Source organism: Heptranchias perlo, chromosome 22, assembly GCF_035084215.1.
Source record: "Heptranchias perlo isolate sHepPer1 chromosome 22, sHepPer1.hap1, whole genome shotgun sequence".
In the NCBI taxonomy this organism is placed as follows: Eukaryota; Metazoa; Chordata; class Chondrichthyes; order Hexanchiformes; family Hexanchidae; genus Heptranchias; species Heptranchias perlo.
Window position 1 is genome coordinate 7,222,862 of NC_090346.1, and position 24,429 is coordinate 7,247,290.

General features: G+C 42.7%; 1 protein-coding gene and 1 long non-coding RNA gene across 4 annotated transcripts in view; both read right to left on the reverse strand.

Annotated features, from left to right (window-relative positions):
* rnf216 (ring finger protein 216) overlaps positions 1 to 24,429 on the reverse strand; it is a 192,235-nt gene that overhangs the window by 79,666 nt on the left and 88,140 nt on the right. The gene's annotated exons all lie outside the window — the stretch shown is intronic.
* LOC137340854 (uncharacterized) lies at positions 6,791 to 11,218 on the reverse strand. Its single transcript, XR_010966887.1, has 3 exons — positions 11,150 to 11,218; positions 10,675 to 10,774; positions 6,791 to 7,079 (listed from the first exon to the last, which is right to left on the reverse strand). It is a non-coding gene; the product is annotated as an uncharacterized lncRNA (long non-coding RNA).

Sequence of the window (24,429 nt, forward strand, 5' to 3'; positions counted from 1 at the left end):
CCAAATAAAATGTTTTAAACTGCATCAAAACATCAGATCCCATCGATTGCACTCCCTTTTTTGGTCAATAAAGTAACATTGCAGCTTGCTTAAAGATAATAGAACACTATTTTGTATTATTAGCTTCTTCACTACAGAATCTGTACCTTCATTGATTTAAAGCATTCATTACTTTGTAACACTTCCATTTATCACTTTTCACCACAAGTTGAAATCAAGAAACTTCAGGTAGTGCTGCTCATTTCTACAACTGAATCAAAATGATCTTAGGATTAAATTAACATCTATACATACTTTACAAGTACAGATTTGAAATACGAGCAAGGTATTTTAACTTATTCTTTCATCCTGCATCAAGTAGTCCATTTGTACTGGCATAGGTCTCCAGCGTCAGCTCCCAGTTGTTCAAACTGCCTGGTTTATATTGCAGGACAGTTTTACAGCACCCAGTTTGAAACAAGGGAAGAAAAGTAATATGGCTAATGCCAGGCTGAGCAGCTGGAGCGCTTTACCACATTAGAGGTGCTATGTAAATGCAAGTTATTGTTTGCCTCTCTATGTGCAGTGAAGAGAGTTTCAAACAACTGTTTGAATTTTCTTTTCTGCTAGTTTTCTTCCTTCTCCTCTCCTGAAGACACTGACTATTGCTAGGATATGGCTCCTTTTGGGAACTCAAGCAAATCGTGTGAGAGTCTAAACAGTGAGTGCCTGCAGTCTATTCAACCATGGAGGATATCATAGCCAAGCCTGATCTATCCACATTCAACATCCACACACAAGCAACCTACAGGAGTCACTGTATCGTGATCAGGAGCAGGAAAATTGGCTGATTTCTCCCTTTCCCTAACCCAGGGTGGTAAGGCCAATTTTAGTGTCTCAATTGTCATCCTGACTGAGATCAACTAACAACACAGATCAGACATCAAACATGCAACCTTTTGGTCTGTATGGTTTAGCACACCAAGTGGTGCCTTTACATATCAGGGAAGCAAGTATTTTCTTTAATGCCAGTACCTACTCACTCACCTGACGAAGGAGATAATCTCCGAAAGCTTGTGATTTTCAAATAAAACTGTTGGACTATAACCTGGTGTTGTAAGATTCTTTACATTTGTCAACTCCAGTCCATCACCGGCATCTCTACATCAGTGACAGGGGAGGAAGACAAGCAGATGGTGAAGTCCAGGTTTTTAAGGGTACTTGGGACTCACCTGGAAAGAAGTTACCACCTTCAGGAGAAGTGAGGTATTGGGGGAGGAGAGCAATTGGAAAAAAAGAACTCACTGTATGTACTTTGCATGGGCGACCAGCTTTAATTCAAGCAAGTCCATAGCAAATTATTGAGTAACGCACTACATTAAAAAGTGCTTTCACAATCAGCAGGGCCTAGAGTATACTCCAATCATCTTTTACACTGACTTAAAATTGAAAAGCAAAGCACAAACATCTTATAGGAACATAGGAACATGAGTAGGCCATTCAGCTGATCTGTGATCTAACTCCATATACCCGCCTTTGGTCCATATCCCTTAATACCTTTGATTGCCAAAAAGCTATCTATCTCACATTTAAATTTAGCAATTGAGCTAGTATCAATTGCCGTTTGCGGAGGAGAGTTCCAAACTTCTACCACCCTTTGTATGTAGAAATGTTTTCTAATCTCGCTCCTGAAAGGTCTGGCTCTCCACAGTTTTGCCCATTCACCTAATCTATCAATATCGCTTTGTAATTTTACATTCTCATCTACACTGCTTACAATGCCACCAATCTTTGTGTCATCGGCAAACTTAGATATGAGACTTTCTATGCCTCCATCTAAGTCGTTAATAAATATTGTGAATAATTGAGGCCCCAAGACAGATCCCTGCGGGACTCCACTAGTCACATCCTGCCAATGTGAGTACCTACCCATTATCCCTACTCTCTGCCGCCTTTCGCTCAGCCAACTTCCTAACCAAGTCCGTACTTTTCCCTCGATTCCATGGGCTTCTATCTTAGCTAACAGTCTCTTATGTGGGACCTTATCAAATGCCTTCTGGAAGTCCATATAAATAACAGCCATTGACATTCCCCTGTCCGCTACTTTAGTCACCTCTTCAAAACATTCAATCAGGTTTGTCAGGCACGACCTACCTTTCACAAATCCATGCTGGCTCTCTGATTAACTGAAAATTCTCGAGGTGTTCAGTCACCCTATCCTTAATTATAGACTCCAGCATTTTCCCCACAACTGATGTTAGGCTAACTGGTCGATAATTCCCTGGTTTCCCTCTCTCTCCTTTCTTAAAAAGCGGAGTGACGTGCAATTTTCCAATCTAGAGGGACAGTTCCTGAATCGAGAGAACTTTGAAAGATTATAGTTAGGGCATCTGCAATGTGCTCACCTACTTCCTTTAAAACCCTGGGATGGAAACCATCTGGTCCTGGGGATTTGTCACTCTTTAGTGCTATTATTTTCTTCATTACTGTTGCTTTACTTATATTAATTTTATCGAGTCCCTGTCCCCGATTCAATATTAGTTTTCTTGGGATTTCCAGCATGCTATCCTCTTTTTCTACTGTAAATACTGACGCAAAGTAATTGTTCAACATGTCCACCATTTCCCCATTGTCAATGACAATATCCACACTTTCAGTTTTTAAGGGGCCAACACTGCTCCTGACCACCCTCTTTTTCCTAATGTAACTATAAACGTTCTTTGTATTGGTTTTGATATCCCCTGCAAGTTTCTTTTCATACTCTCTTTTTGTAGCTCTTACTATCTGTTTTGTGATCCTTTGTTGGTCTTTGTATCTTTCCCATTCGCTAGGATCTGTGCCATTTTTTGCCTTTTTGTATGCCCTTTCCTTATGTCTTATACTGTCCCTTACCTCTTTAGTTGTCCATGGTTGTTTTTTTTGGCAAGTAGAGTTCTTGCCCCTCAGGGGTATAAACCGATTCTGTATCACGTTAAATGTTTCTTTAAACATTTCCCACTGATCATCAGTCGTTTTACCCATTAACAGATTTGCCCAGTTTACTGTGGACAGTCTCTGTCTCATCCCATTGAAGTCGGCTTTGCCCAAGTCTAGAATCTTAGCAGCTGACTCACTTTTTTCCCTTTCAAACACTACATTGAACTCGATCATGTTATGATCACTATTGGATAGATGTTTGCGTACAGTTAAGCCGTTAACTAAATCTGATTCATTACTCATTACTAAATCTAGTATGGCTTGCCCCCTTGTTGCCTCTAGAACTTACTGCTGTAGAAAACTACCTGGACACACTCAAGAAATTCACTACCTTTCTGACGGTTGCTAATTTTCCCAATCTATGTGAAGGTTAAAGTCCCCCATTAAGACGACTATGCCTTTCTTACACGGTTGTCCAATCTCTGCATTTATACAATCTAGCACTTCAGAGCTGCTGCCAGGGGTCCTATACACAATTCCCACTATAGTCTTAGATCCTTTCCTATTTCTCAATTCAACTGATAAGGTCTCTGTTGGCTGCTGACCTCTCGTTATATCCTCCTTTATCACTGAAGTGATTTCATCTCTAATCATTAAGGCTACTCCTCCCCCTCTTCCATTTTCCCTGTCTCTCCTGTAGACCTTACAACCTGGTATATATTTAGTTCCCAATCCTGACCATCCTGCAGCCATGTCTCAGTGATAGCCATCATGTCATACCCTCCAATTTGAATTTGAACCTGTAGTTCATTTAATTTATTCCTTATACTCCGTGCATTTGTACATAGAACTCTTAGTTGGGCCACACACCCTAGCCTGACCTTCAGCTTTGATGCTGGGTTAATCGCCTTACGCCTTCTAGTTTTTACTTTATCTGTAGTGTCTAAAGTACACTTTCTTTCCGCTGCTCTACGCTTTCCCCTTTCACTTGTTCTTGAACAACTATTTGTACTGTAAATTTCCCCTGGGTCTTCCCCTCTCTTGCTGCTCTCAACTGTACTCCCTTCTGACTCCCCTCTCAGGTTCCCATCCCCCTGCCACTCTAGTTTAAACCTTCCCCAACAGCACTAGCAAACACACCCGCGAGGACATCGGTCCCGGTCCTGCTCGGGTGTAACACGTCTCGCTTGTACAGGTCCCACCTTCCCCAGAACCGGTCCCAATGTCCCAGGAATCTAAATCCCTCCCTCCTACACCATCCCTGCAGCCACGCATTCATCCGGTCTATTTTCCTGTTCCTATACTCACTAGCACGTGGCACTGGTAGTAATCCTGAGATCACTACCTTTGAAGTCCTGCTTTTTAATTTATCTCCCAACTCCTTAAATTCACCTTGCAGGACCTCATCCCTTTTTTTAACCTATGTCGTTGGTACCGATATGGACCACGACTACTGGCTGTTCACCCTCCCCCTCCAGAATGTCCTGCCGCTCCGCAACATCCTTGACCCTAGCACCAGGGAGGCAAAATACCATCCTGTAGTCACGTTTGCGGCCACAGAAACGTCTATCTGTTCCCCTTACAATTGAATCCCCTATCACTATAGTCCTGCCACTCTTCTTCCTCCCCTCCTGTGCAGCTGAGCCACCCGTGGTGCCACAAACTTGGCTCTTGCTGCTTTCCCCTGATAAGCCATCTCCCCCAACAGTATCCAAAGCGGTATATCCGTATGAGAGGGAGATGGCCCCAGGGGACTCCTGCTCTACCTGCCTAGTCCTTTTACTCTGTCTGGTGGTCACCCATTTCCTTTCTGCCTGCGTAATCTTTACCTGCAGTGTGACCACCTCACTGAACGTGCTATCCACGATAGTCTCAGCATCACAGATGCTCCACAGCGAATCCACCCGCAGCTCCAGCTCTGAAATGCGGTTAGCCAGTAGCTGCAGCTGGACACACTTCCTGCATACATGGTCGCCAGGGACACTGGTGGTGTCCATGACTTCCCACAGGGTGCAGGAGGAGCATATCATGGGTGCGAGCTGTGATGCCATGACTTGCCTTAGATTTCAACATATTTGTACTTCGCTTTTCAGTATGTGCTTTGACTAATTTCCTACATAAGCCAAATTTAAAATGCCAATCAGGGATATACGCATGCTGTCATATGAGATGAATATAAATCAGCAATCACAATTTCAGCTCACCATGTAGTTTCATTAGATCTTCATACAATATATCAAAAATACTCAATTAAAAAAAAGGCCTATACTTGTTCTGATATCAGGCTGATCAGGATTTGATAAACTTATCTCTCACAGTTCTATGATCGCAAGTTCTTCTACAACAAGATGAAACGGAACAGGGCTCCAGTGAGCAGGAGGAGATTAAACAGTGTAGCAATACCCCCAGCCCCTGAATGGCAGAGTGAGATCAGAAATATAATCAACAGTATGTGCAGAAGCCTAAAACTGAGATTTTAATTTTTCTAATTTTCTTCATTCTTCTTCTATGGATTACTACTCTAGTTGGGTACTATTTCATAGGTGCCGGCAAATTTCTGGCAGCTCACTCAATTGGCCATTCTTCACATGTGAGCATAGACGAAGAACATTGGCAAGGTATTTCACCATGGAAAGCATCACAACCAAATCCAATTCTACAATGACCCAATATCTACATGCATGCATGGTCAAGCAGCAGTTCCTCAATAGCAATGGAGAATAGGAACGTGGTCTGATTTTTTACGTTTCCCTATCACTGCCTTGGCTGAGGTCAGCTAACTCAGCGCGGCCAAGAGACTGAACCCGCATTCTTCTAGTCTCTGTGCCTCAGTACCTCACTACACAAAACGTTGAACCATTGAGCCATTGGGGGAGTTCACCTACATTTCAATGACACCAATTTTAAATGTGGTAATAATGGAGAAAAGATTTTGTTGGTCTCAGGGGGTAGTCAGATGGACTGCTATATCTTTCTGGCATCAGTGGGCTGTGGCATTATTCCATTGCAAATGACCACTTCAACAGATTAAATGAGAGAACGCTGTTGGATCTGACAATTCCTTCCAAGTATACTTTGCTTCCACATGTGTGCTGGCTTAACCTATTTCACACTGCAATGTGCCAGAACCACAAACCTCGAGTTAATTGTTGCAGCTCTGGAGCCTGCATTCTTTTTTTCCCTCAGCCAGGTATTTACAGTCCCAGGCTCTTCAAGTCGAGAAGCTACAATTAGGGAGTTCTCAGAAGGGCCATTTGGCAGATTACCACAAAAAACCAGAGAGTTTCACCATATCCTGTTGTACCTACACCATTTGCCAATATGGGACCCGCTGAGGCGGCTGTAGACAAGCCTATAGACAGGAGTTTGCCTTTTCTGTCTTTGAGTGGGGAGGAAGGGGAGAATGAGGCACACATGCAAAATAGCCTCAAGGACAGAGAAAGCCAAATATAAAATTTATCTTCAAAATATAATTTTGTAGCATAGAATTTGAGGGGAGAAAAGACATATGTAAAGTATATTTTGTATTAGGCTAAAATAAATAAAAGTAGTCCAGTTATTGATTTGAGGGGCAAATTATTACTACAGCTATCAACAGGTTAAATGTCTGCACATTTCCTGTGGTCAATGGGCTGTTCACCACTTTTACCATATAAAGCTTTCTTTGTCTGCCGAAGGAGAGGAAGGATGGGAGTTAAAACAAGTAACATAGTAAAATAAGAAACCTAGCTTACTTAGCATGAGTAAATGAGAAAGAATTCAGTGTGCCATAAAAGGCTTTACCAGTTGGGCTCTTACTTTCCAAATTTTCAGAGTTGTATAACTATGAACCTCAATAAATAATACATTTTCTTGAACATCTCTATATTAGAAATTCACAGAATAGTGACACTGAAAAATGTAGGGATGAAACAGATCCATTTGTTGAAAGGAAAGGAAATTCATTGTACAAAGTGTAATCTCCACCAGTGAAATGTTATCTTCTTGTCTTGTTTGTCTAAAAGTTTATTTTTTCACATCAAAATTCAGTCACAAGCATTCATAAAAATGTGCCTCTCAGTATTCAGTATTCTCACAGTTTTCAACCACTTTGAGAAGCCAAACATCGGTTTGTTTTTACCAATTGCTGTATGAAATTTCCCAGAATGCTCTTGAAGTTGTTTCTGCATATACACAAATCTAATCTTTGAACAACAAAATAAAAGCATTTTTAATCAAAGATTTCATGAAATTGTAACAATTGTACAGTAGTCTAGAAGAAAACACATTTTCAGGGTCCTGATTTTTCACGAAGTGTTTATTTGGAAACTGCACCGTTTCACAAATTCTTCAAAAATCTATTGCAGTTGGAAGGATTGAGAGTGCAGACAGTGAGCCTACTGGCATGAGTTTCTGTTCTGCTGAATCGAAACTCCTTGATAATGCGTCTGAAAATCATGAGGACGGCAGGTGGCAGCTAAGGATGCAGTTACGTTCTTGTAGGGACAGAGAGAAAGTGAAAAAAAAGACTACCAAAACTTGGTAGCAAAACATTGAAGGTATTTTTACACTTACCTACTGAAGTTGACGCCACTGTGTGACGTGGAGAGCCAACTACTATTGAAAATGAGGGGAACCGGCTACTGCGTTTACTTAGCAGGAAAAGGCCTCTTCAACTCACCAGCAGACTGGTAGAGCAGCATTTTCATGGGTTTATGATACTATCAGTTCCCTGATTGTCACACTGTTTATACTATGCAGTGCTACCAACAGAAGGAGATCCCCAGAGTCTGCTCTTGGCTAAAATGTAATGTAAAAATGCCCAAGAGTGGAACAGACAAGAGGGAGGCACAAAATGAGGCCATATGGGTTGAGCTAAAGAACAAAAAAGGGGCAATCACACTGCTGGGAGTGTACTATGGACCCCCAAACAGTCAGAGGGAGATAGAAGAGCAAATATGAAGGCACATATCTGAGAAGTGCGAAGACAATAGGGCAGTAATAGCAGGGGATTTCAACTACCCTAATACTACCTTGGATACAGTGTAAAAGGTATAGAGAGCACAGAGTTCTTAAATTGCATTCAGGAGAACCTTTTTAGCCAGTACGTAGCAAGCCCAAGAGGAGGCAGTTCCGGATTTCGTTTTAAGGAATGAAGTTGGGCAGGTGCAAGGAGTATCAGTGGGAAAGCATTTTGGTGGTAGTGATCATAATTCAGTTAGATTTAGCATAGTTATGGAAAAGGACAAAGATAGAACAGGAGTAAAGGTTCTAAATTGGGGAAAGGACAATTTTACTAAGCTGAGAAGCGATTTAGCAAAATTGGACTGGAAACAACTACTTGAAGGTAAATCAGTGCCAGAGCAGTGGGAGGCATTCAAGGGGAAGATTCAAGGGGTTCAGAGTAAACATGTTCCCACAAAGAAAAAGGGTGGGACTGCCAAATCTAAACCCCCTGGATGACAAGGAGCATACAGGGTAAGATAAGGCAAAAAAGGGAAGCTTATGTCAGACATCGAGAGCTCAATACTGCAGAAACCCAAGAGGAGTATAGAAAGTGCAGGGGTGAAATTAAAAAGGAAATTAGGAAAGCAAAGAGAGGGCATGAAAAAATACTGGCAAGTAAAATTGAGCAAAACCCAAACATGTTTTATAAATACATAAAGAGCAAGAGGATAACTAAGGAAAGAGTAGGGCCTATTAGAGACCAAAAAGGTAACGTATGTGTGGAGGCGGAAGACGTGGGTATGGTTCTTAATGAATACTTTGCGTCTGTCTTCACACAGGAATGAGGCGATGCAGAGATTGTAGTTAAGGAGGAGGAGTGTGAAATATTGGATGGGATAAACATAGTGAGAGGGGAAGTATTAAGGGGATTAGCATCTTTGAAAGTAGATAATTGCCAGGCCCGAATGAAATGTATCCCTGGCTGTTAAGAGAAGCAAGAGGAAATAGCAGAGGCTCTGACTATCATTTTCCAATCCTCCCAGGCTACAGGCATGGTGCTGGAGGATTGGAGGACTGCTAACGTTGTACCATTGTTTAAAAAGGGAGAAAAGGATAACCTAGTAATTACAGGCCAGTCAGTCCAACCTTGGTGTGGGCAAATTACTGCAATCAATTCTGAGGGACAGTATAAACCATCATTTAGAAAGACACGGATTAATCAAGGACAGTCAATATGGGTGTTAAGGGAAGGTCATGTCTGACTAACTTGATTGAATTTTTTGAAGAGGTAACAAGGAGGGTCGATGAGGGTAGGGCATTTGATGTAGTCCACATGGATTTTAGCATGGCTTTGACAAGTTCTCACATGGCAGACTAGTCAAAAAAGTAAAAGCCCATGGGATCCAAAGGAAAGTGGCAAATTGGATCCAAAATTAGCTCAGTGGCAGGAAGCAAACGGTAATGGTCAATGGGTGTTTTTGTGACTGGAAGGCTGTTTCCAGTGGGGTTCTGCAGAGCTCAGTATTAGGTCCCCTGCTTTTTGTGGTATATATCAATGATTTAGATTTAAATGTAGGGGGCATGATTAAGAAGTTTGCAGATGATACAAAAATTGGCCGTGAGGTTGATAGTGAGGAGGAAAGCTGTAGACTGCAGGAAGATATCAATGTATTGGTCAGGTGGGCAGAAAAGTGGCAAATGGAATTCAATCCAGAGAAGTGTGAGGCAATGCATTTGGGGAGGTCAAACAAGGCAAAGGAATATACAACAAATGGGAGGATACTGAGAGGTGTAGAGGAAGAGAGGGACCTTGGAATGCACGTCCATAGATCCCTGAAGGTAGCAGGACAGGTAGATAGGAGGCTAAAAAGGCATATGGGATACTTTCCTTTGTTAGCCAAGGCATAAATATAAAACAGGGAGGTTACTCTAGAACTGTATAAAACACGAGTCAGGCTTCAGTTAGACTACTGCGTACAGTTCTGGTCACCATATTACAGGAAGGATGCGATTGCATTAGAGACAGTACAGAGGAGATTTACGAGGATGTTGCCAGGGCTGGAGAATTTTAGCTATGAGGAAAGACTGGATAGGCTGGGTTGTTTTCTTTGGAACAGAGGAGGCTGAGGGGTGATTTAATTGATTTGTATAAAATTATGAGGGGCCTAGATAGAGTGGACAGGAAGGACCTATTTCCCTTAGCAGAGAGGTCAATAATCAGGGGGCATAGAATTAAAGTGATTGGTAGAATGATTAGAGGGGAGCTGAGGAAAAATTGCTTCACCCAGAGGGTGGTGGGGGTCTGGAACTCACTACTTGAAAGGATGGTACAGGCAGAAACCCTCATCACGTTTAAAAAGTACTTGGATATGCACTTGAAGTGCTGCAAACTACAAGGCTACAGACCAAGTGCTGGAAAGTGGGATTAGGCTGGGTAGCTCTTTTTCAACTGGCACAGACACAACGGGCCGCATGGCCTTCTTCTGTAATGTAAATTTTTCTATGTTTCTAAAAACACAAGGGAAAAAACCTTCACTCTGCAGTGTGCTGTGTTAATACACTAATGTGAAATAGCACTGGACGACCCACAAATCAAACATTTATGTCTAGAAATCGTACCTGATTCATTGTAATATTTAAACACCATTAAGCTTAGTTAATACTGCTCTGTTTCCTTTAAGAAATAAAATGGACTATTAAGAAATAACAATCCAGATTGAGCAACAAGAGAAGTGAAATTGAAAAGTTCACTGCAAAGTACAATACTTCTCAAAGGGAAATGGGGAGAATAGATGACGTTTGCTTAATGCAAAATGCTTCTTAAAAATTGCTAAAAAGGCCTTTTATATTTGCCTTTCAATTTGGATCCTGGATGCCTGGTGTCTTGTAAGAGCTCTCAGTGCTTATGCTGCTGAATCTGTTTTCCAAAGGTCAGGAGCAGGTATAACTGGGTCTACAAAAACAAGATTTAACAGCGTAAAGGGCTGGAAGCTGGCTCAAACACTGAACATATGGAATCCAAATTAAAATACCAGTGTAAAAGCGGCTAAAAAGATTGTATTACGAGTTCCACCTAAACCCTGGTGACTTAATAATCTGGTAACCCACCCTGGAGTTTACTGACAACTGGTAATTAAACTCTTAATGTGTTTAAAACAAATGCTTTTAACAGGGCACTCTACCAAGATTCTCGTTATTCATCTGGTAATGAGTGTCAACATCAGAAAAGCTAATACCGGTGAGAAACAAGAGATAAAAAGAATTTAAACAAGTCATGAAATATAACATGCGACTATGTGCACAGCAAATCACACACACACACACACACCTTTCTTCTGAATGCTCTTTACATTACAGAGGTGCAGCTGACTGCAGACATCCGTGTCTCTTTTGGCTGCACTCCTTAAAGAAAGAATGAAAGACAGACTTGCATTTATAGCGCACTTTTCATGACCTCAGGAAGTCCCAAAGCGTTACAGCCAATGAAGTACTTTTGAATCGTAGTCACTGTTGTAATGTAGAAAACACGGTAGCCAATTTGCACCAAGGAAGATTCCACAAACAGCAATGAAATAATGACCAGATAATCAGTTTTAGTGACGTTGGTTGAGGGATAAATATTGGCCAGGACACCGGGGATAACTCCCCTGCTCTTTTTCGAACAGTACTGTAGGATCTTTTACATCCACCCGAGAGGGCAGATGAAGCCTCGGTTTAACGGCTCATCCGAAAGCCCAGGTTCCTGGAACTGACCGCATCACAGACCCACTAAAACGTGGGTCTAGAATCGCATTGTTGGGATAAAGGAACCAGCCGCACCTTAGTTTTCTGTAGGGCTCCGTATAAAAGTTGAGCCCACCTCACCGTGGAAGTCGGCCCACCAAAAGCAAAACCAGGAGAATGGTGCATTGACCTTACTTGCCCAAACTGGCTGGCAAACATAAAAGCTGTACGATTTTAACAGGCTGCTGTAATACTTTAAACTCAGTGTGCCTAGACGCAAGATGGAGCAAATGGTTAATATTCATATTTACATTGTGGTAGATTGAAAAAGAATATTGTCCTTTTGTGCATTAAAACAAAACCAAGACTCAAACCACAATTTATAATAGTGGTCTCAACTCACAGTTGCAATGCACTTTCACGGAGCCCAAGTCTAAGTGTAAATGCAATTTATGCTGTACAAACGGAAATGTCTTGGATCAATAAATAGCACCGGCATGAATTCATTTGTCCAATCATCTTCTTAAATAGCATTTAAAAACCTTAAATGGACTAAAATCTGTTCAGAGAGTGACCTCTGTTGGTAACCTTTAGAAAACCACAAGCAGAACTGAACAGCAGCAGCTGGAGAAAGATGTACTTATTCTATTCAATTGGCAGTAAATCCAGAGTGGGTCAACCCACAGCACAGATTTTCAAACGGAGTTCACAAAAAGCCTCAGGGATGAGGCGATCCTATGGAGTCTGTTTTCCATCTGTCTCCTATCAGATTTTTGTACTTGTTGACTATCTGAAATTATTTCTGTTATATGCCAATAAAAAATGTTTTCAGCAATGATGGTACGAGATAGAGGACACCATCTTTCACAAGTTAAAACACCAGAAAAGTGTGAAAATCATTGTTTAACAGAAGCACTGGCAAACCACCTTTCATTCCCTCTCCATGAAAATCAACTGAACTTCAATCTAAAATTCCTAACTTACCATCACCTGCTAATAATTATTAGATTACTAATGGCCGGGAATTTCCTCAGAGCTGCAGTGAAGTTAGAGGCGGAATGGGAGCAGTTCCTGGCCTATATATCATTAAAAATTAAGGGTGTACACAGGAGCTCCTACAAAGGCTTAGTGCATAAAATAACCTTCACAGATCACACATGCAACGCTAACCTATCTCTACCTTCCTGATGCTGACTGACCTGTTATGTATAACAGTATTTTCTGTTTTTATTTTGGATTTCCAACATTTGCAATTTTTCCTTTTATTCCAAATACAGAGCATTGCCATTTCAATTTTATTTCCAAAAATAGCTGCTGTTATTTACACATTTATTTTTTCCTCGATTATTTTTGAATCAGGAAAAAAATTCACAGGTTGTCTCTCAAGTTTTGCACTTCCCCTCAGAGTCACAACAAGGCAATGTCCATGACAATGATATCTGTGCACGGTCTGCTGGAAGGAGGTTGGATGGGATAAACGAGCATGTCCCATTCTACACTTCAGTTCCTCCATCTTTATATTTAGTCTTCTTGTAATATACTAGTTGTGCAAGGTACGAACCTCTAAAGCTGGAAGGTTATGACTGTGCTTCATTTACACAGCTACATCACGTAAAGACTGAGCTGTACTTCCTTGAAAAAGGCCCAGCCCCTTCACACTCATCCACTGAGTACTGACCATTGCGAAATCTTAGGGAAATGCAATCTGGGGCCTCTGAATTGGAACACAAAAATGCAATTTTTAAAAATCTGAAAGCATCCTGACATTATCACGCACATGACGCAATGGCTGCCAAAAGGGGACCCTGCAATTCAGGCCAGCCCTTAACCCCAGTGTTAGGGATGTTAGATGGCGAGGAATCTTAGGCACAGGCCTGGGCCAGAACAGGCATCCACCTTCGCTTCTGAGCTGCCTGGAAATTTAGAAACTGGTTATTCAGATCTTTGAATGGCAACTGTAACTACAAAAATGGCAAACTAAGGGAAAAGAAGTTAGAAAATTCTCTCGTCATCAACTCTGGTTACATTCAGTCAAAAGATTCTTGCCCTTATAAAGGGAACACAATTGATTTTAAACTCTAATCATTAGTTTTTTTGATCTTTAAAAATACAGTTACAACCTGGTTAAGATTATTTCATCCTGCCCTCCAGATGTCCCCTTTCATCCTCCTGTGACACCAGAAGAATAAGAGAAAAAATGGGACCTAATATTTGTGAGATTAACGAAATGTGATCTGAATACAAGATTTGCAACAGTAACACAAATTATTTTTGTCACTCAGAGAAACAATATTGGCAATTCAAAGCCTAACCTATTACAAGTGGTAAATTAGAAATTATTACAAATCCTTCACTTTTCCTAACTCTCTCTCGTTCTCCTGAAGGTGACACACACTGGGGTAAAATTCCATTCTGGATTGTGTTTTCAGGACAAGTATACTCAGGTGAAGTTTTCATCAACTCTGTGCAGCCGACTGTTAATAGGACAGAGCGTCAACTTCATCGCAGCATGCCTGCGTATGCCCACAATGTAGGGTTACCAACCCTCCAGGATTGCCCTGAAGTCACCAGGAATTGAAGATTAATCTCCTGGACACTGCTGCGAACAACCCAGGAGAAAAATCATAGGGGGCATTAAAAAAAATTGTTTTTTTCCCAATTTCTTTAAACACTTTTCATTAGTTATAAAAATGTTGGAGATGGCAAAAGGCTGTTTGATGGGGTGGGGGGCAGTTGGACACAGGAGGTAATGTGATGAAACCTCCAGGAATATGTCCAACCAGAATTGGCAACACTACAACAACGTCATCACGATAAGCCATCATCACCCATGACCAATGGCTGCCATCGGTATTTGAGTCTGTGTCCTCACTCACTAACACTAGAAACCCTTCTTAGATCTTCAAACTGTTGCGATTTGGAGCCCAATTATTTTTTGTAGCAACCCTAAAATTTATTAATGATTTTTTAAAAATTTAGAATAGGAACTGGAAGAAAATGCAACTTTCAGCTAAATACTTTAGTGTTGTCTCTGGAGGATTCAGCATGGGACAAAGTTCAAAGTTCTTTTGAAGCAGAATTAGAAAATTTGAAACTATGGAAACCAAAGATCTCTCCAAATTTGGGGCACTGCACTCTGCTGCATTGCAACACATTGTTTCAGTGCAAATATACCAACAATAAACAGATCCGAAAAGTGCCTGGAGTATGTCAAACAAAAGTGATACTTCCCTTTTAACTTTCCTGTCAAAACCTTTCTACTAAGCAATTTTTTTTGGAAGGATATGTTGTGTTATATCAGAAATAGGTCATAAAAAATGGAACATGCAAGAATCTGCTTCCTCATTCAAGAGGAAGTGAGTGTCGATCTGCAACTCCCCTGATAAGAACCATTTCCTCTTGCTCGTATGATTCGACCATGCAGGTTAAGTCTCTGCTGTAACTCTGACCAAATTAGGCAACAATTCTAGATTCAAGCTCCAAAACCCTGCTTAACCCCTTCATGTGATGCATTTGCTACACTAGTTTAAACTTATTTTTGAAGATGTATACTGCTCTCTGAATGCATTTCAACTTAGAATGAGCTATAGGTTCTTATTGGACCAGTCACTCAACACCTGATATTTCTGGCCAATTACCATACTTTGGCGTATTACTAAAAGACAATTTTTTTTGCATTGAAATTGAAAAAAAACTTACAATTACAGCAAAAGCAAAATACTGCGGATGCTGGAAATCTGAAATTAAAAACAGAAAATGCTGGAAATACTCATCAAGTTTGGCAGCATCTGTGGAGAGAGAAATAGCGTTAACGTTTCAAGTCAAACATTAGGTCAAAGGACCTGAAACATTAACTCTGTTTCTTTCTCCACTGATACTGCCAGACTTGTTGAGTATTGCCAGCATTTTCTGTTTTGACTTACAATTACAGTTCTGACGGTCCGGTTGGTCACAGATGCGTGTGGCTGATCAGAAGGCCCCAGGTTTGATTCTCAGTCGGTGCCAAGTTTGTTGATCTCAGCCGGGTGTGACAGTTTGCTTCAGTACATTGGAGCTAGGCAGGGCAAAATAAGATGGGAGTCCCCACTCCTAATCTTTACCCAGTGATTGCTGTTGCAAAGTGCATGGTTGTAGTCACTGGGTGAGGATAGGATCAGGTTTGGTTGCGATGCCCCACACAGTCTGCCGACACTTCTCCATGAAGATTGGCCACTTGGGGGAGTTACAGTTGAGCTACCCAACACCCATGTAACCTACACCAGCAAGAGTCAGGAGGAAGAGGCAGAGGAAACCTTTTAAAAAAAAACTGCAACACTGCAAACTAGTGTTGAGCAACATAACTAACATGTAAAAAGGAATAATTTTGCCATGCGAATTTCTTCTAGCGACAACTTCAATCAAAAGCCCTATGCCCGACACTGTATTCATTCAAGCCAAGCTCACTAAATGAGTTTCCTTGAAGCAGTAAAATAACACTCCAGCTGCTTTATACCTGAGCAGCAGATAATAGTCACTCGGGTAGCCACTTGCTCACTCTTGCTCCCGCTGATGAATGAATACATGCAGATTAAGCGGCTGTAAAGTTTAATCATTGTGCAAACTAAATCAAAATTCAGTTGTGGGTTTCGCAATCCAGATCTAACCACTGGGCTACTAAGTGCTCAGCATGAACTGTACTAGCGTTAGACAAGATAACAGCATAATTGGCTCCCTTTTGAGAGACAATTCTGTTTTGTAAGCTACACAGCATACAGAATCTCACTCCAGCTCCTCAACCCCCCCTCAAGAATCTGCAGACCCCTCAACACGATATCTAGCTGTTTCTTAAATGATCCCAGGGTAGGCTATGTTAGCTGCAATTTTCATCAATGAGGAGCAGACTGTAACTGATATCCAATTCATCATCCTGAATGGATATCCAATTCACATGACTGCTTCACCAAATCTAAACCCAATGTCTGCTTCAAACACTAAAAATACACCGAACTCTGAGAATTCTGCTAGGACTGAGTTGACATGGACCCATCAGACACATGGATCAACTCCTTGTCGCACAATGGGATCAACTGCTGAATCCACTGTACCTAAATATATGACCACCATTTTCCATGACCGCTCTTTAATTCGTACATAACTTTCCACAGTGGCTTTTCTCCTACCCATCTTCTCTATAGCATTGGGTATGGCCAAGAAATGCGGCATAAAGGAAAATGATTTGTTAGCACACGTGTGTTCTTTTGTTAAAGCAACATTTCTTCAACTGGTCCCTATATAACAAAGTAAGTAGAGAGGAAACCATTGCACAAGCATGTAAACGGACAACAGAAATGATCAGGAAGGCAGCAGTTCAATGTTTTTTGGTGCCTAACTTCTGAAATCTAAATCAGGTGAATCCAGCAGGAATGCAGATGTTTGATTATTATGCAAACCATACAGAATCAAATACAGTACCTGTTTATATACCAAACAGTATCAGCCAGACTGTCTTCACTCCACCCCTAATTCCGGAACTCTGTTGTTTGGTTGGAAGAACATTTTGACACATCAACCTCAACAAGTCGCGAATGACAGATCCAAACCTGGAATGCAGCAAGACTCCCTAGGGGATATTCCAAATCAGAGCTTTGATATATTGCGGTTTTAAGTACTTATTAAGAAAAAAAAACTTGGATTTATACAGTACTTTTCACATCAGGACATCCCAAAGTGCCTCACAGCCAATGAATTACTTTTGTAGGCACTGTTGCTTTGCAGACAAACATCGTAGCCAATTTGCACACAGCAAGAACCTGCAAACAGCAATGAGATGAATGACCAGTCATTTTGTTTTGGAGGTGTTGGTTGAGGTGTAAAGGTTGGCCAGCACACTGGAAGAATTCCCTTCTCTTTGAAAAAAGTGCCATGGAATCTTTTGCATCCACCTGAACAGGCTTCAACCAATATAACTGTACTTTGGAATTTTTCCATCATCACATGGTTGTACTTCCCCAATGTTCTCCTTACCAGCTGCCCTATTACAACTCTCCATAAGCTGCAGGTTATCCAGAATGCTACATCATGTGTTCTCATCCACGTCCCTATCACCTGCACTAAGACCCGCATCTCCATCACCTGAGTCTTTATGAAGCAGCACTAACTTCCCATATCCTGGAGATTTGACTTCGATATTCTCATTCTCACCTTCAAATCTCTCCACCATTTCATCCCTCTCTACATCCACAATCTACTCCAGCTCCATTTTCCTATGTGCACCTCCACTGCTACACCAGACAACATCATCTTACCTGCTCCCTCCACTCCACCATCAACCGCCCTTATACCCTCGCTCTCTAGCCTCAGAATCTCTGCCCTCTTACTTCCCTCCCTACCTTCAAAAGTATCAAGATCCTTTTCTCAGATTGTGCTTTTGCTACCTCCTGACCCTCCTCCCAGTTCACCCTTCATGTCCACTAGCTATTCATCTCTGTAAAGCACTTGATGTTTCTCTGTATGAAATGAGCGACACAAAAATGCAAGAAACTGTTGTTCCTAAACCCATCCACCTTGCTAAAGCTCTCCTCGCCTGCAAAGTGCTTCTCAAAACTGCAACTCCACACCTGTTTGGTCATGTGCTTTGGGATATTTTGCTAAATTGAAGGTGCTACTGAAGTGCAAATTGTTGTACTGGCACTTTTAGTTACATCAGTCTTGCCATTATTCAATTTATAGATTGTGCTTTTAGGATTAAACTCAGAATAGGCCAAGTAGGGCTGAAATTCACATCATAACAGTTAAGAATACAAGAACGTCAGTGTGAGGTACTTCTATGTGAAATCCTGTAATCAGGGTGTTGAGAACCTGCACTGAAAACCAAAGGCACCAGCAAAAACACAAAGGAATGTCTGTACAAATTGCACACACCATCACAACATTAGAAGAAGTTTAATTTGGGTAATACGTGGACTATTCTTTTTACAATACTTGTTACAGGAAATAAGAGTTATAGAAGCTATAGTTTAGCAATAAGTTTCATTCCTAACCCTCGACGCTTACTATTTAACCACGCGTGCATTAAGAAGTGCTGATAACATCTCTTTTGTCTTCCTGTGGTAGTTACTGAGTGGTGTGTTCGAACTAGTGATAAATTCCATTGTCCTTTTATGGTAGCAGTCTGAATTAAGCATCAAGGAAACAAACAGCATAGGTACATGATTCAATAGGTACATGAAGCAATAATACAGAATGTTGTGGCTCAAGGCCTGCAATATCCTTTTAAACTTGACAGACTCACTTGCAAATTTTGCAAATGAGTCTGCTGAGTCCACTTTAAGTATGTGGCTATGGGGGAGGTGGGGTCCATCGCAGTCAAGCCTAACCCTGTATACGTACGCATGCACGCACGCCCACGGTCAGTCAGTCATTACATAGCAAGTGAGAATAGACCCTAGACAATTTTTCCTCTCCCTAGCCTGACAAGGCAAAACCCAAATGAAATTGCCCCACAGCAAGCATGGACAAGAGTGTCAGCATTAGCTCAGTGGTAGGATTCGCGCCTTGGAGTCAGAAGGATATGGGATTCAAGCCCCACTCCAGAGACTTGAGCACATAATCCAGGCTGACACTTCAGAGCAGTAATGAAGGAGTGCTGCACTGTCAGAGGTGTTTTCTTTCTGATGAGACTGAAAACCTGAGTCTGCCCTCTCAGATGGATATAAAAGATCCGATGGCACTATTTTGAAGAGCAGGGGTGTTCTCCCCGGTGTCCTGGCCAATATTTATCCCTCAATCAACACCACCAAAAACAGATTATCTGGTCATTATCTCATTGCTGTTTGTGGGACCTTGCTGTGCACAAATTGGCTGTCATGTTTCCTACATAACAACAGTGATCGCACTTCAAAAGTACTTAATTAGCTGTAAAGCCCTTTTTGACATCCTAAGATCATGAAAGGCTATAAAAATGCAAGTTCTTTCTTTAACTACAGATTGCACCTGGAACCTTCTTGGTCTGAATGTCTCAGTACCATACCACATGGTCTATTGTTTGAACATTATAAAACCAATGTTTAAAATTATCACAACTTAAAGATTTTTTTTTCATTCTTGGGATATGGGCATTGTTAGCAAGGCCAGCATTTATTACCCATTCCTAGCTGTCCTTGAGAAGGTGGAGCTGAGCCTTCTTATTGAACCATTGCAGTCCCGAACGTGAAGGTGCTCCCACAAAGCTGTTAGGGAGGGAGTTCCAGAATTTTGACCCAGCAACAATGAGAGAATGGCTGATATGCATGACTTGGATGAAAACTTGGAGGTGATGGTGTTCCCTCGCCCCTACTGCCCTTGTCCTTGTCCTTCTAGGTGGTGGAGACTGTGAGTTTGGGAAGTGCTGCTGAAAAAGCCTTGGCGAGTTGCTGCAGTGCATCCTGTAGATAGTACATACCACAGCCACAATGTGCCAGTGGTGGAGGGATTGGATGTTTAACGTGGTGGATAGGCTGCCGATCAAGTGGACAGCTTTGTTCTGGATGGTGTCAAGCTTTTTGAATGATTGAATTGTTAATTCTAAAATTCTCATCAAACTTGTAGTGTTGCCATGATCATCCGAACATTTAACGCTAAACTCTGTCTATATCTTCTAGAGACATAGTACATGTTATAAGTTGATGATTCTATGGCAGTGGTGTCCAAGCTTTTTGTCTTTGTGGGCCATATAGGTGTATATCGTGTAGCTTCAGGGGTCACATGTAAAGTTTAAATCCATGTTCCCATTAATTTCATATATCTCAAATTGCTGATACTAACAGATCTTGGCGTTCTGATTTAGGATTTATCCACCAATGGGGTGACAGCATTAAGAACAGCCCTTTCCAAACCTTTTAAGCCCACAATATTATAACAAACCAGCAAAAAAGAAACACACAACAACTTGCATTTATATAGTGCCTTCACTGTTGTAAAACATTCCAACACTCTTCACAAGAGTGTTATCAAACAAAGTTTGACACCGAGCCACATTAGGACAGGTGAGCAAAAGCTTGGTCAAAGAGGTATGTTTTAAGGAGCGCGTAAAGGAGGGTAGAGAGATAAGAAAGGCAGAGAGGTTTAGGGAGAGAATTCCAGAGTTTAGAGCCGAGGCAGCTGAAGGCACGGCCGCCAATGGTGGAGCAATGAAAATCAGATGCGTAAGAGACCAGAATTGGAGGAGTGCAGAGATCTCGGAGGGTTGTAGGGCTGGAAGAGGTTACAGAGCTAGGGAGGGGAAGCAAATAGGACTGAGTTGCCTTCACTTCGAGGGCCAGATTGACAGAGCTGGGGCTGCACGTGGTCCTTGGTTCACAATTTGGAACCCCCTGCTCTATTATTAGATGCTGAACCCGATCTGGAAGTGCGTAATGCAGACACTAGGTGCCATTTTCCAGTGCTAACATCTTTCACCTTCAGGAGCACAAAATTCACCAATTCATTAATTTGATTATTTGAAAACTTCATGTAATAGTCTTTTTTTTTGTTCAGTGCTTTTCTTTAGAGTAAATTGCTGAAAACTTGTATCACGGTTCCCGTAAATCAAAAATTTGCCAATTAGCCATTTTTAATCTGCAGTTTATAGAAACCCTGATTCAAGCAGAATCCTAACATATCTTGGGAACTAGCTATTGTTTTTCAGGATTAAGTTATATCACAACACACTATACAGACAATTACTGTAGAACACAATCCGTTTCCTTGGAAGATTACCCTTGGTACAAGTAAACTGGGTTCACCGTGGTCTTCTTGACCCGTCTGGCATTGATCTGTTATAAGCATTGTTTCCAGTAATAGAAATCAGATAATGGATTATATACGCCACAATATATCCATTCCGATGTGGGGGTCTGCACTTGCTTTCTGTTTTACCAGGTTTTCTCCCCTTTTTCTCTGAAGAGGTCGGCTCATTGAAACATAAGAATTGCTAGATGAGAAAAGACCATAGTCCATCTAGTTCGCCTTCTGTCATCTTAGTACGTTACGAATTATATCCTCATGCTGGGATATAATTCCAAAGCTGGCGACAGCCCTCTGATGTCTCACCCAAGAGAGAATTCTTCATGCGGAGTTCGGACAGCAAGCATCAGCAGGCTATTCAACAGCAGGGAGCATTATAGACAAACCCAATCCTGTCTTCACCCCTAAGCAATTCACTGGATGGCGATCACAAGCAACCAACCTGGCTAATTTCCTCCCCAACTCCCTAGCCAAAGAGCACCAAAACCAAATTTAGCATCCTTACCTCTGCCCAGCTGAGGTCAACAAACTCAACACAAATTGGGAATCGAGCCTAGAACCTCTCTGTCTTGTATGCATTTACCCACTAATTCAATCTCCACTTCTTTATACAAAAATAGAAAATATTACAAAACATTTTGGAGCCTTGCAGATCAGTAAAATCTAAATCTTGATCCCTGGGCTTTGCTGAATTCGCTATCACAACCAGGGCAGCAGTGCAGGTGCCTCGTCCCTCCCTATCTCTTTAAACTCCTCCAGACCTACAACCTTCCGAGATCTCTGTGCTCCTCCAATTCTGGCTTCTTGTGCATCTCCGATTTCCATCGCGGCCGTGCCTTCAGCTATCTACACCCTAAGGTCTGGAACTCCCTCCCTAATCCTCTCAGTATTTCTACCTCTCCTCCTTTAAGGTGTTCCTTAAAACAGACCTTTTTGACCAACCTTCAAGTCACCTGTCCTAATATCACCTTGTGTGGCTCAGTGTCAAATATTGTTTCATAACGCTCCTGTGAAGGGCCTTGGGATGTTTTACTACATTAAAGGCGCTATATAAATGCAAGTTGGTGTTGTCTGTTGCAATGCACTTCGGTGCTCCCAGCTATGAGAAGGGGGGAAAAAAAAGTAATCTAGGGTTGGACAGGATTGGCTGGTGGGAATTATCCATCAACACTCACAAGCTGGGTATACATATGAAGAACAGCCAGTTGGAGGACGTAAAGGGGAATTTTTAGCATACATGCAATCCGACCCTAACATGAATCAACACCATCGAGACTGTATTTTTGTAGACCACATATCAGTGATGCTTACCTGCAACACTGTTTGGACTTGGACCCATGATTGTCACACATTGGGATTTTTGACCATTTTGCCACAGAAGATTTTGGTATGACCTATACTAAAATATTACTTTTAAGTTAAATTCTGCTTTCAAGAGGTTAAATTATCTGAACAGGAGGGCCGGGAGATGTATACTTGAGCCACAATGACCAGTTTGTACAATGGAGTTTCTTGCATGCCACTTTGCCTCTGGACAATGGAGATCATTCAGCCTATCTGCAAACCATCCAGACTCATTGGGCCCGATTTTAGCACCCGGTTCCGGGTGCGTTCTCGGCGGGGGGGCCTCTAAAATCCCGGTTTCGAGGAGCGGGACCGGATCGCGCCTCGATCCCGCCCACTTCCGGGTTGCGCGCTGACGTGCGGGGGTGCGTGCGTTGGCCCCGCTGGTGGGAATCCCGCAGGCAATTAAAGCCAGCGGGGTTCCACTTGAGTGTATTTATCTTGGTATTTCAGGTCATTAAATGACCTGATTGAGCTGTTTATTTAACAGGTGTCGGATTTTACAGTGAAATGAGACTGTTTCCCATACTGGGGGAAACACTCACACTCTCAACGGACGTGTTGCAGCCAGCAGCCTGTGGCAGCTGCCAAGGTGCATTCCACAGGTGGGGGGGGGGGGGGGGAAGAGCCTTCACCAACGCAGGAGGACACTCCGTAACATTGGGCAACGCCTGCCCTCCACCACCCTCCTCCAAGCAAGAAGATTCACCGGCGTGGAAGTCCAACCCCTGTGCGAGGACACACTTTTCTAGCGTGCACAACCCCGCAAACCTACACCTGCCAGATGGGTGCTGCGTTGACATCCTCGGAGGACGAACAGCATGACCAGCCTCAGCAGCCTCGCAGTCCACGCCGTCCGCCTCAGAGACATGCATCCCCACAACACGGTGCTGCGGCACATCCACCTGCACAGCAGGATGGAGGGCATCCGCAGAGAGAGATGCGTCGCAGGAGGCACTACCCTCCGCACAGGGTCTACAGACCGAGGCTCAGCTTCATGGACCTCTCTGAGCAGCAGTGCATACGGAGGCTCAGAGTCACTCGCCAGGTAGTCGCCGACATCTGCAGCCTCCTCAATGACGAGCTGCTCCCGGATGGACCAAGCAGCATCTTCTTACCCGTCGCCGTCAAAGTCACCACTGCCCTCAACTTCTTCGCCTCCGGATCCTTCCAGGGTGCCACGGGGGACATCACCGGGGTCTGTCAGTCGTCTGCACACAAGTGCATAAGGCAAGTCACCGATGGGTTGTTCCGCAGGGCCTCGACCTACATCAACTTCGCCATGGATGAGCGCAGCCAGACGGAGAGGGCGGTTGGATTCCATGCTGTGGCTGGCTTCCCACGGGTGCAGGGTGTAATCGATTGCACCCACATAGCAATACGGGCACCTCCACATGAGCCAGGGCTGTTTATCAACAGGAAAGGGTATCACTCCATGAACGCCCAGCTCATTTGTGACCACCGCCAGAGATTCCTACACGTGTGCGCCAGATACCCTGGCAGCTGCCACGATGCCTTCGTCCTCAGGGAGTCCACCGTCCCGCCCCTCTTCCACGCACCAAACGCCGGCAACGGCTGGCTCCTCGGCGACAAGGGATATCCCCTGCACACGTGGCTTATGACACCTCTGAGGAACCCCATTACCGAGCCACAGCGTCGGTATAATGACAGCCACATTGCTACCAGGTCTACAATTGAGCAGGCTATAGGGCTGCTCAAGATGCGCTTCAGGTGCCTTGATCGTTCCGGGGGAGCGCTCCAATACACGCCACTCCGAGTGGGACGAATTATAGTTGTCTG